The sequence below is a fragment of the Hyla sarda genome, unplaced genomic scaffold (genome assembly GCF_029499605.1).
Source record: "Hyla sarda isolate aHylSar1 unplaced genomic scaffold, aHylSar1.hap1 scaffold_751, whole genome shotgun sequence".
NCBI lineage: Eukaryota > Metazoa > Chordata > Amphibia > Anura > Hylidae > Hyla > Hyla sarda.
In genome coordinates this window covers 93,910-106,095 of record NW_026610775.1, presented here as the reverse complement: position 1 = coordinate 106,095, position 12,186 = coordinate 93,910, and the positions used below count along the sequence as shown (strand labels likewise).

Sequence of the window (12,186 nt, the reverse complement as noted above, 5' to 3'; positions counted from 1 at the left end):
TTTCACGTTTTTTTACGTTTTTCTCCTTTTCGCCTCTTTTCTGGGCGTATTATTCTTCTTTTTCTTCTTTTTTTTCGTCTAATGCATACCCCATCAGTGCAGCAATGCTTATTCAATACCGCCAGCAGATGGAGACACTGGGGGATAATTTTCTAAGGATTTATACTGATTTTTCCTGTCTGAATTTGTCGCACAGAAAGTTGCAGGCCAAATATGTGTGACATTTCTGCGACTTTAGCTTCTAGAGCATTTTTACAACATTATACATAGGTGCTGAATACATAAAAAGCGACTGTTCAGCGACAGACAAGTCGCATCGGCTGAAAGTAGGCCAGAATGTCAGTCCATGTTGGAGCAGGTTTAGATACAGTCTAAAGCATAGATCTCAAAGTCTGTGCACAGAATTTAGCAAGGGCCTCGCACCTTCTGATGCATCAGGTAGGTGCACAATAGCATAGCCTAACCCTCTGTACTTTGGTCTATATTGATGCGGGACATAGACAGCCAGCTGATGACCAATCCATTAGTGCAATGGATGGCTGGAAGCATTTGTCTTTGCCTTTGCAATACCACAGAAGCAATGCATGGTCAATGCACAGCAATGACACACCTGTGTGAACAGCCAGGAGACCCCCCCCCCCCCCCCCATGTTATGTTACATAGTTACATAGTTAGTACGGTCGAAAAAAGACATATGTCCATCACGTTCAACCAGGGAATTAAGGGGTAGGGGTGTGGCGCGATATTGGGGAAGGGATGAGATTTTATATTTCTTCATAAGCATTAATCTTATTTTGTCAATTAGGAACATTCAGCACCCACCCGCTATCAAGGCCAGCTGCCTATCATGTCATGCCCTACCTGCACAGGTGTGCTGGCTACTCAAATGATCCAATTAAGGAGGCCATTTAGTCAGCAGCAGCAGAAGTCCTGTGCCTGGACGCTCCAACAGGGGCCAGACACAAGCAGAAGCAGAAGCAGCAGAAGCAGCAGCAGCACCACCTTTTGTTTTTTGGCTGCAGCAGCAGCAAGGCCCACAGGGCTGGCTAGCTGGCTAGCCAGCAAGCAGGTAGCAATGAAAGTAGGAATCTTTCTTTTTAACCCTGTAAGGGGGTGGTGCACTGTACCCGAAGATACTGCCATATCGGGTCAATGCATAGGGCGACGGAAGCAAGCTTCGAAATCGGCCCCCGTTCTCAAAAATCCATTTAATATATGGTCCCCAGATAGGGGACGTATCAGATATTAAACTGATAAGAACAGATACTACACTTGATCTTAGCCAAAAGGCCGAGAAGCGATAACCGTGAAAGGGGCGGGCCCAACAAGGTCCCCTTCATGGGCACTATCACTGCTTGCTGTCAGGGAGGCTGCCAGACAATTTTCCATGCACACTCTGGGCTGGGGGGCAGTCAACCACCAGTACACACAGCAGAACCTAAACCCATACCATTATTGCTAAGCAGCAAGACAGGGGCCCATTGCACTCCCACGGGGCCTTTTTAAATGCAATCCATAACCCGGATTTGCCAGGAACCCTTCTTACTCCTCCTACTTGCATGTGACACTGGGCTTAGGATCTGCATAGGAAACACACACACAAGCACACACCTACCTTTGTTGCCTGCAGATGCCTCCTTGGCTGTCCCCAAACGGTATCAAACCAACACCCACGGGAAGCTGTAAGCATAGAGGACATGCCTGCACCCCATTGGACTTACCTGTGTGGGTTAAATCCGGGTTATTTGACAACCTATGGCGGTGATGGTTCTGCTCAGGCAGAGCAGTGCTGATGCTCCTCATAAAGCTGTCGCTGCTGTGAAGGTTCTAGGTGACATCACAAATCCCTTTGGTTACATACACAACAAAGCTGGGTTGTTGTTGTTTACACTCTGCAAGGCCTGTGGAAGTGAGTGACATCATAGCACTGTAGTTCTGAGGGTTCAAGATGGATGCAACAATCTCCTGTTGCTTCTATGAAGGCCGTAATAGACGACATCACCAAACAGCTCCATAGTCACATACACAGCAAAGGAGAGATGTTGTTTACACCTAGTGATGTCAGTGGTATTGAGTGACATCACAGCACAGTGCTAAGGCTCCTGGGCCTGGACACAGCAGCGGCTGCAATATCTCAACGGAGAATACGTTTATATCTATGTGTGTGTGTGCGCATATATATATATATATATATATATATATATATATATATATATATTTCTCCGCCAAAATCACTTTTAAACCCATTTCCACCTTTTTTTCCCTTCTCTTCCTCTTACTTTTTTTTCACGTTTTTTTACGTTTTTCTCCTTTTCGCCTCTTTTCTGGGCGTATTATTCTTCTTTTTCTTCTTTTTTTTCGTCTAATGCATACCCCATCAGTGCAGCAATGCTTATTCAATACCGCCAGCAGATGGAGACACTGGGGGATAATTTTCTAAGGATTTATACTGATTTTTCCTGTCTGAATTTGTCGCACAGAAAGTTGCAGGCCAAATATGTGTGACATTTCTGCGACTTTAGCTTCTAGAGCATTTTTACAACATTATACATAGGTGCTGAATACATAAAAAGCGACTGTTCAGCGACAGACAAGTCGCATCGGCTGAAAGTAGGCCAGAATGTCAGTCCATGTTGGAGCAGGTTTAGATACAGTCTAAAGCATAGATCTCAAAGTCTGTGCACAGAATTTAGCAAGGGCCTCGCACCTTCTGATGCATCAGGTAGGTGCACAATAGCATAGCCTAACCCTCTGTACTTTGGTCTATATTGATGCGGGACATAGACAGCCAGCTGATGACCAATCCATTAGTGCAATGGATGGCTGGAAGCATTTGTCTTTGCCTTTGCAATACCACAGAAGCAATGCATGGTCAATGTACAGCAATGACACACCTGTGTGAACAGCCAGGAGACCACCCCCCCCCCCATGTTATGTTACATAGTTACATAGTTAGTACGGTCGAAAAAAGACATATGTCCATCACGTTCAACCAGGGAATTAAGGGGTAGGGGTGTGGCGCGATATTGGGGAAGGGATGAGATTTTATATTTCTTCATAAGCATTAATCTTATTTTGTCAATTAGGAACATTCAGCACCCACCCGCTATCAAGGCAGCTGCCTATCATGTCATGCCCTACCTGCACAGGTGTGCTGGCTACTCAAATGATCCAATTAAGGAGGCCATTTAGTCAGCAGCAGCAGAAGTCCTGTGCCTGGACGCTCCAACAGGGGCCAGACACAAGCAGAAGCAGAAGCAGCAGAAGCAGCAGCAGCACCACCTTTTGTTTTTTGGCTGCAGCAGCAGCAAGGCCCACAGGGCTGGCTAGCTGGCTAGCCAGCAAGCAGGTAGCAATGAAAGTAGGAATCTTTCTTTTTAACCCTGTAAGGGGGTGGTGCACTGTACCCGAAGATACTGCCATATCGGGTCAATGCATAGGGCGACGGAAGCAAGCTTCGAAATCGGCCCCCGTTCTCAAAAATCCATTTAATATATGGTCCCCAGATAGGGGACGTATCAGATATTAAACTGATAAGAACAGATACTACACTTGATCTTAGCCAAAAGGCCGAGAAGCGATAACCGTGAAAGGGGCGGGCCCAACAAGGTCCCCTTCATGGGCACTATCACTGCTTGCTGTCAGGGAGGCTGCCAGACAATTTTCCATGCACACTCTGGGCTGGGGGGCAGTCAACCACCAGTACACACAGCAGAACCTAAACCCATACCATTATTGCTAAGCAGCAAGACAGGGGCCCATTGCACTCCCACGGGGCCTTTTTAAATGCAATCCATAACCCGGATTTGCCAGGAACCCTTCTTACTCCTCCTACTTGCATGTGACACTGGGCTTAGGATCTGCATAGGAAACACACACACAAGCACACACCTACCTTTGTTGCCTGCAGATGCCTCCTTGGCTGTCCCCAAACGGTATCAAACCAACACCCACGGGAAGCTGTAAGCATAGAGGACATGCCTGCACCCCATTGGACTTACCTGTGTGGGTTAAATCCGGGTTATTTGACAACCTATGGCGGTGATGGTTCTGCTCAGGCAGAGCAGTGCTGATGCTCCTCATAAAGCTGTCGCTGCTGTGAAGGTTCTAGGTGACATCACAAATCCCTTTGGTTACATACACAACAAAGCTGGGTTGTTGTTGTTTACACTCTGCAAGGCCTGTGGAAGTGAGTGACATCATAGCACTGTAGTTCTGAGGGTTCAAGATGGATGCAACAATCTCCTGTTGCTTCTATGAAGGCCGTAATAGACGACATCACCAAACAGCTCCATAGTCACATACACAGCAAAGGAGAGATGTTGTTTACACCTAGTGATGTCAGTGGTATTGAGTGACATCACAGCACAGTGCTAAGGCTCCTGGGCCTGGACACAGCAGCGGCTGCAATATCTCAACGGAGAATACGTTTATATCTATGTGTGTGTGTGCGCATATATATATATATATATATATATATATATATATATATATATATTTCTCCGCCGAAATCACTTTTAAACCCATTTCCACCTTTTTTTCCCTTCTCTTCCTCTTACTTTTTTTTCACGTTTTTTTACGTTTTTCTCCTTTTCGCCTCTTTTCTGGGCGTATTATTCTTCTTTTTCTTCTTTTTTTTCGTCTAATGCATACCCCATCAGTGCAGCAATGCTTATTCAATACCGCCAGCAGATGGAGACACTGGGGGATAATTTTCTAAGGATTTATACTGATTTTTCCTGTCTGAATTTGTCGCACAGAAAGTTGCAGGCCAAATATGTGTGACATTTCTGCGACTTTAGCTTCTAGAGCATTTTTACAACATTATACATAGGTGCTGAATACATAAAAAGCGACTGTTCAGCGACAGACAAGTCGCATCGGCTGAAAGTAGGCCAGAATGTCAGTCCATGTTGGAGCAGGTTTAGATACAGTCTAAAGCATAGATCTCAAAGTCTGTGCACAGAATTTAGCAAGGGCCTCGCACCTTCTGATGCATCAGGTAGGTGCACAATAGCATAGCCTAACCCTCTGTACTTTGGTCTATATTGATGCGGGACATAGACAGCCAGCTGATGACCAATCCATTAGTGCAATGGATGGCTGGAAGCATTTGTCTTTGCCTTTGCAATACCACAGAAGCAATGCATGGTCAATGTACAGCAATGACACACCTGTGTGAACAGCCAGGAGACCCCCCCCAACCCCCCCCCCCATGTTATGTTACATAGTTACATAGTTAGTACGATCGAAAAAAGACATATGTCCATCACGTTCAACCAGGGAATTAAGGGGTAGGGGTGTGGCGCGATATTGGGGAAGGGATGAGATTTTATATTTCTTCATAAGCATTAATCTTATTTTGTCAATTAGGAACATTCAGCACCCACCCGCTATCAAGGCAGCTGCCTATCATGTCATGCCCTACCTGCACAGGTGTGCTGGCTACTCAAATGATCCAATTAAGGAGGCCATTTAGTCAGCAGCAGCAGAAGTCCTGTGCCTGGACGCTCCAACAGGGGCCAGACACAAGCAGAAGCAGAAGCAGCAGAAGCAGCAGCAGCACCACCTTTTGTTTTTTGGCTGCAGCAGCAGCAAGGCCCACAGGGCTGGCTAGCTGGCTAGCCAGCAAGCAGGTAGCAATGAAAGTAGGAATCTTTCTTTTTAACCCTGTAAGGGGGTGGTGCACTGTACCCGAAGATACTGCCATATCGGGTCAATGCATAGGGCGACGGAAGCAAGCTTCGAAATCGGCCCCCGTTCTCAAAAATCCATTTAATATATGGTCCCCAGATAGGGGACGTATCAGATATTAAACTGATAAGAACAGATACTACACTTGATCTTAGCCAAAAGGCCGAGAAGCGATAACCGTGAAAGGGGCGGGCCCAACAAGGTCCCCTTCATGGGCACTATCACTGCTTGCTGTCAGGGAGGCTGCCAGACAATTTTCCATGCACACTCTGGGCTGGGGGGCAGTCAACCACCAGTACACACAGCAGAACCTAAACCCATACCATTATTGCTAAGCAGCAAGACAGGGGCCCATTGCACTCCCACGGGGCCTTTTTAAATGCAATCCATAACCCGGATTTGCCAGGAACCCTTCTTACTCCTCCTACTTGCATGTGACACTGGGCTTAGGATCTGCATAGGAAACACACACACAAGCACACACCTACCTTTGTTGCCTGCAGATGCCTCCTTGGCTGTCCCCAAACGGTATCAAACCAACACCCACGGGAAGCTGTAAGCATAGAGGACATGCCTGCACCCCATTGGACTTACCTGTGTGGGTTAAATCCGGGTTATTTGACAACCTATGGCGGTGATGGTTCTGCTCAGGCAGAGCAGTGCTGATGCTCCTCATAAAGCTGTCGCTGCTGTGAAGGTTCTAGGTGACATCACAAATCCCTTTGGTTACATACACAACAAAGCTGGGTTGTTGTTGTTTACACTCTGCAAGGCCTGTGGAAGTGAGTGACATCATAGCACTGTAGTTCTGAGGGTTCAAGATGGATGCAACAATCTCCTGTTGCTTCTATGAAGGCCGTAATAGACGACATCACCAAACAGCTCCATAGTCACATACACAGCAAAGGAGAGATGTTGTTTACACCTAGTGATGTCAGTGGTATTGAGTGACATCACAGCACAGTGCTAAGGCTCCTGGGCCTGGACACAGCAGCGGCTGCAATATCTCAACGGAGAATACGTTTATATCTATGTGTGTGTGTGCGCATATATATATATATATATATATATATATATATATATATATATATATTCTCCGCCGAAATCACTTTTAAACCCATTTCCACCTTTTTTTCCCTTCTCTTCCTCTTACTTTTTTTTCACGTTTTTTTACGTTTTTCTCCTTTTCGCCTCTTTTCTGGGCGTATTATTCTTCTTTTTCTTCTTTTTTTTCGTCTAATGCATACCCCATCAGTGCAGCAATGCTTATTCAATACCGCCAGCAGATGGAGACACTGGGGGATAATTTTCTAAGGATTTATACTGATTTTTCCTGTCTGAATTTGTCGCACAGAAAGTTGCAGGCCAAATATGTGTGACATTTCTGCGACTTTAGCTTCTAGAGCATTTTTACAACATTATACATAGGTGCTGAATACATAAAAAGCGACTGTTCAGCGACAGACAAGTCGCATCGGCTGAAAGTAGGCCAGAATGTCAGTCCATGTTGGAGCAGGTTTAGATACAGTCTAAAGCATAGATCTCAAAGTCTGTGCACAGAATTTAGCAAGGGCCTCGCACCTTCTGATGCATCAGGTAGGTGCACAATAGCATAGCCTAACCCTCTGTACTTTGGTCTATATTGATGCGGGACATAGACAGCCAGCTGATGACCAATCCATTAGTGCAATGGATGGCTGGAAGCATTTGTCTTTGCCTTTGCAATACCACAGAAGCAATGCATGGTCAATGTACAGCAATGACACACCTGTGTGAACAGCCAGGAGACCCCCCCCCCCCCCATGTTATGTTACATAGTTACATAGTTAGTACGGTCGAAAAAAGACATATGTCCATCACGTTCAACCAGGGAATTAAGGGGTAGGGGTGTGGCGCGATATTGGGGAAGGGATGAGATTTTATATTTCTTCATAAGCATTAATCTTATTTTGTCAATTAGGAACATTCAGCACCCACCCGCTATCAAGGCAGCTGCCTATCATGTCATGCCCTACCTGCACAGGTGTGCTGGCTACTCAAATGATCCAATTAAGGAGGCCATTTAGTCAGCAGCAGCAGAAGTCCTGTGCCTGGACGCTCCAACAGGGGCCAGACACAAGCAGAAGCAGAAGCAGCAGAAGCAGCAGCAGCACCACCTTTTGTTTTTTGGCTGCAGCAGCAGCAAGGCCCACAGGGCTGGCTAGCTGGCTAGCCAGCAAGCAGGTAGCAATGAAAGTAGGAATCTTTCTTTTTAACCCTGTAAGGGGGTGGTGCACTGTACCCGAAGATACTGCCATATCGGGTCAATGCATAGGGCGACGGAAGCAAGCTTCGAAATCGGCCCCCGTTCTCAAAAATCCATTTAATATATGGTCCCCAGATAGGGGACGTATCAGATATTAAACTGATAAGAACAGATACTACACTTGATCTTAGCCAAAAGGCCGAGAAGCGATAACCGTGAAAGGGGCGGGCCCAACAAGGTCCCCTTCATGGGCACTATCACTGCTTGCTGTCAGGGAGGCTGCCAGACAATTTTCCATGCACACTCTGGGCTGGGGGGCAGTCAACCACCAGTACACACAGCAGAACCTAAACCCATACCATTATTGCTAAGCAGCAAGACAGGGGCCCATTGCACTCCCACGGGGCCTTTTTAAATGCAATCCATAACCCGGATTTGCCAGGAACCCTTCTTACTCCTCCTACTTGCATGTGACACTGGGCTTAGGATCTGCATAGGAAACACACACACAAGCACACACCTACCTTTGTTGCCTGCAGATGCCTCCTTGGGCTGTCCCCAAACGGTATCAAACCAACACCCACGGGAAGCTGTAAGCATAGAGGACATGCCTGCACCCCATTGGACTTACCTGTGTGGGTTAAATCCGGGTTATTTGACAACCTATGGCGGTGATGGTTCTGCTCAGGCAGAGCAGTGCTGATGCTCCTCATAAAGCTGTCGCTGCTGTGAAGGTTCTAGGTGACATCACAAATCCCTTTGGTTACATACACAACAAAGCTGGGTTGTTGTTGTTTACACTCTGCAAGGCCTGTGGAAGTGAGTGACATCATAGCACTGTAGTTCTGAGGGTTCAAGATGGCAACAATCTCCTGTTGCTTCTATGAAGGCCGTAATAGACGACATCACCAAACAGCTCCATAGTCACATACACAGCAAAGGAGAGATGTTGTTTACACCTAGTGATGTCAGTGGTATTGAGTGACATCACAGCACAGTGCTAAGGCTCCTGGGCCTGGACACAGCAGCGGCTGCAATATCTCAACGGAGAATACGTTTATATCTATGTGTGTGTGTGCGCATATATATATATATATATATATATATATATATATATATATATATATTTCTCCGCCGAAATCACTTTTAAACCCATTTCCACCTTTTTTTCCCTTCTCTTCCTCTTACTTTTTTTTCACGTTTTTTTACGTTTTTCTCCTTTTCGCCTCTTTTCTGGGCGTATTATTCTTCTTTTTCTTCTTTTTTTTCGTCTAATGCATACCCCATCAGTGCAGCAATGCTTATTCAATACCGCCAGCAGATGGAGACACTGGGGGATAATTTTCTAAGGATTTATACTGATTTTTCCTGTCTGAATTTGTCGCACAGAAAGTTGCAGGCCAAATATGTGTGACATTTCTGCGACTTTAGCTTCTAGAGCATTTTTACAACATTATACATAGGTGCTGAATACATAAAAAGCGACTGTTCAGCGACAGACAAGTCGCATCGGCTGAAAGTAGGCCAGAATGTCAGTCCATGTTGGAGCAGGTTTAGATACAGTCTAAAGCATAGATCTCAAAGTCTGTGCACAGAATTTAGCAAGGGCCTCGCACCTTCTGATGCATCAGGTAGGTGCACAATAGCATAGCCTAACCCTCTGTACTTTGGTCTATATTGATGCGGGACATAGACAGCCAGCTGATGACCAATCCATTAGTGCAATGGATGGCTGGAAGCATTTGTCTTTGCCTTTGCAATACCACAGAAGCAATGCATGGTCAATGTACAGCAATGACACACCTGTGTGAACAGCCAGGAGACCCCCCCCCCCCCCCCCATGTTATGTTACATAGTTACATAGTTAGTACGGTCGAAAAAAGACATATGTCCATCACGTTCAACCAGGGAATTAAGGGGTAGGGGTGTGGCGCGATATTGGGGAAGGGATGAGATTTTATATTTCTTCATAAGCATTAATCTTATTTTGTCAATTAGGAACATTCAGCACCCACCCGCTATCAAGGCAGCTGCCTATCATGTCATGCCCTACCTGCACAGGTGTGCTGGCTACTCAAATGATCCAATTAAGGAGGCCATTTAGTCAGCAGCAGCAGAAGTCCTGTGCCTGGACGCTCCAACAGGGGCCAGACACAAGCAGAAGCAGAAGCAGCAGAAGCAGCAGCAGCACCACCTTTTGTTTTTTGGCTGCAGCAGCAGCAAGGCCCACAGGGCTGGCTAGCTGGCTAGCCAGCAAGCAGGTAGCAATGAAAGTAGGAATCTTTCTTTTTAACCCTGTAAGGGGGTGGTGCACTGTACCCGAAGATACTGCCATATCGGGTCAATGCATAGGGCGACGGAAGCAAGCTTCGAAATCGGCCCCCGTTCTCAAAAATCCATTTAATATATGGTCCCCAGATAGGGGACGTATCAGATATTAAACTGATAAGAACAGATACTACACTTGATCTTAGCCAAAAGGCCGAGAAGCGATAACCGTGAAAGGGGCGGGCCCAACAAGGTCCCCTTCATGGGCACTATCACTGCTTGCTGTCAGGGAGGCTGCCAGACAATTTTCCATGCACACTCTGGGCTGGGGGGCAGTCAACCACCAGTACACACAGCAGAACCTAAACCCATACCATTATTGCTAAGCAGCAAGACAGGGGCCCATTGCACTCCCACGGGGCCTTTTTAAATGCAATCCATAACCCGGATTTGCCAGGAACCCTTCTTACTCCTCCTACTTGCATGTGACACTGGGCTTAGGATCTGCATAGGAAACACACACACAAGCACACACCTACCTTTGTTGCCTGCAGATGCCTCCTTGGCTGTCCCCAAACGGTATCAAACCAACACCCACGGGAAGCTGTAAGCATAGAGGACATGCCTGCACCCCATTGGACTTACCTGTGTGGGTTAAATCCGGGTTATTTGACAACCTATGGCGGTGATGGTTCTGCTCAGGCAGAGCAGTGCTGATGCTCCTCATAAAGCTGTCGCTGCTGTGAAGGTTCTAGGTGACATCACAAATCCCTTTGGTTACATACACAACAAAGCTGGGTTGTTGTTGTTTACACTCTGCAAGGCCTGTGGAAGTGAGTGACATCATAGCACTGTAGTTCTGAGGGTTCAAGATGGATGCAACAATCTCCTGTTGCTTCTATGAAGGCCGTAATAGACGACATCACCAAACAGCTCCATAGTCACATACACAGCAAAGGAGAGATGTTGTTTACACCTAGTGATGTCAGTGGTATTGAGTGACATCACAGCACAGTGCTAAGGCTCCTGGGCCTGGACACAGCAGCGGCTGCAATATCTCAACGGAGAATACGTTTATATCTATGTGTGTGTGTGCGTATATATATATATATATATATATATATATATATATATATATATATATTTCTCCGCCGAAATCACTTTTAAACCCATTTCCACCTTTTTTTCCCTTCTCTTCCTCTTACTTTTTTTTCACGTTTTTTTACGTTTTTCTCCTTTTCGCCTCTTTTCTGGGCGTATTATTCTTCTTTTTCTTCTTTTTTTTCGTCTAATGCATACCCCATCAGTGCAGCAATGCTTATTCAATACCGCCAGCAGATGGAGACACTGGGGGATAATTTTCTAAGGATTTATACTGATTTTTCCTGTCTGAATTTGTCGCACAGAAAGTTGCAGGCCAAATATGTGTGACATTTCTGCGACTTTAGCTTCTAGAGCATTTTTACAACATTATACATAGGTGCTGAATACATAAAAAGCGACTGTTCAGCGACAGACAAGTCGCATCGGCTGAAAGTAGGCCAGAATGTCAGTCCATGTTGGAGCAGGTTTAGATACAGTCTAAAGCATAGATCTCAAAGTCTGTGCACAGAATTTAGCAAGGGCCTCGCACCTTCTGATGCATCAGGTAGGTGCACAATAGCATAGCCTAACCCTCTGTACTTTGGTCTATATTGATGCGGGACATAGACAGCCAGCTGATGACCAATCCATTAGTGCAATGGATGGCTGGAAGCATTTGTCTTTGCCTTTGCAATACCACAGAAGCAATGCATGGTCAATGTACAGCAATGACACACCTGTGTGAACAGCCAGGAGACCCCCCCCCCCCCCCCCATGTTATGTTACATAGTTACATAGTTAGTACGGTCGAAAAAAGACATATGTCCATCACGTTCAACCAGGGAATTAAGGGGTAGGGGTGTGGCGCGATATTGGGGAAGGGATGAGATTTTATA

The 12,186-nt window shown here is 46.0% G+C and overlaps 5 non-coding genes across 5 annotated transcripts; all 5 read right to left on the bottom strand.

Moving 5' to 3' along the window:
* Positions 1-1,111: 1,111 nt before the first annotated feature.
* LOC130345468 (U2 spliceosomal RNA) lies at positions 1,112-1,302 on the bottom strand. The gene has a single exon (XR_008884182.1). It is a non-coding gene; the product is annotated as a U2 spliceosomal RNA (small nuclear RNA).
* Positions 1,303-3,391: 2,089 nt separating this feature from the next.
* Positions 3,392-3,582, bottom strand: LOC130345465 (U2 spliceosomal RNA). Its single transcript, XR_008884180.1, has one exon. It is a non-coding gene; the product is annotated as a U2 spliceosomal RNA (small nuclear RNA).
* Positions 3,583-5,678: 2,096 nt separating this feature from the next.
* On the bottom strand, positions 5,679-5,869 carry LOC130345464 (U2 spliceosomal RNA). The gene has a single exon (XR_008884179.1). It is a non-coding gene; the product is annotated as a U2 spliceosomal RNA (small nuclear RNA).
* A 2,090-nt stretch (positions 5,870-7,959) lies between these two features.
* LOC130345463 (U2 spliceosomal RNA) lies at positions 7,960-8,150 on the bottom strand. The gene has a single exon (XR_008884178.1). It is a non-coding gene; the product is annotated as a U2 spliceosomal RNA (small nuclear RNA).
* Positions 8,151-10,242: 2,092 nt separating this feature from the next.
* On the bottom strand, positions 10,243-10,433 carry LOC130345462 (U2 spliceosomal RNA). Its single transcript, XR_008884177.1, has one exon. It is a non-coding gene; the product is annotated as a U2 spliceosomal RNA (small nuclear RNA).
* Positions 10,434-12,186: the final 1,753 nt, after the last annotated feature.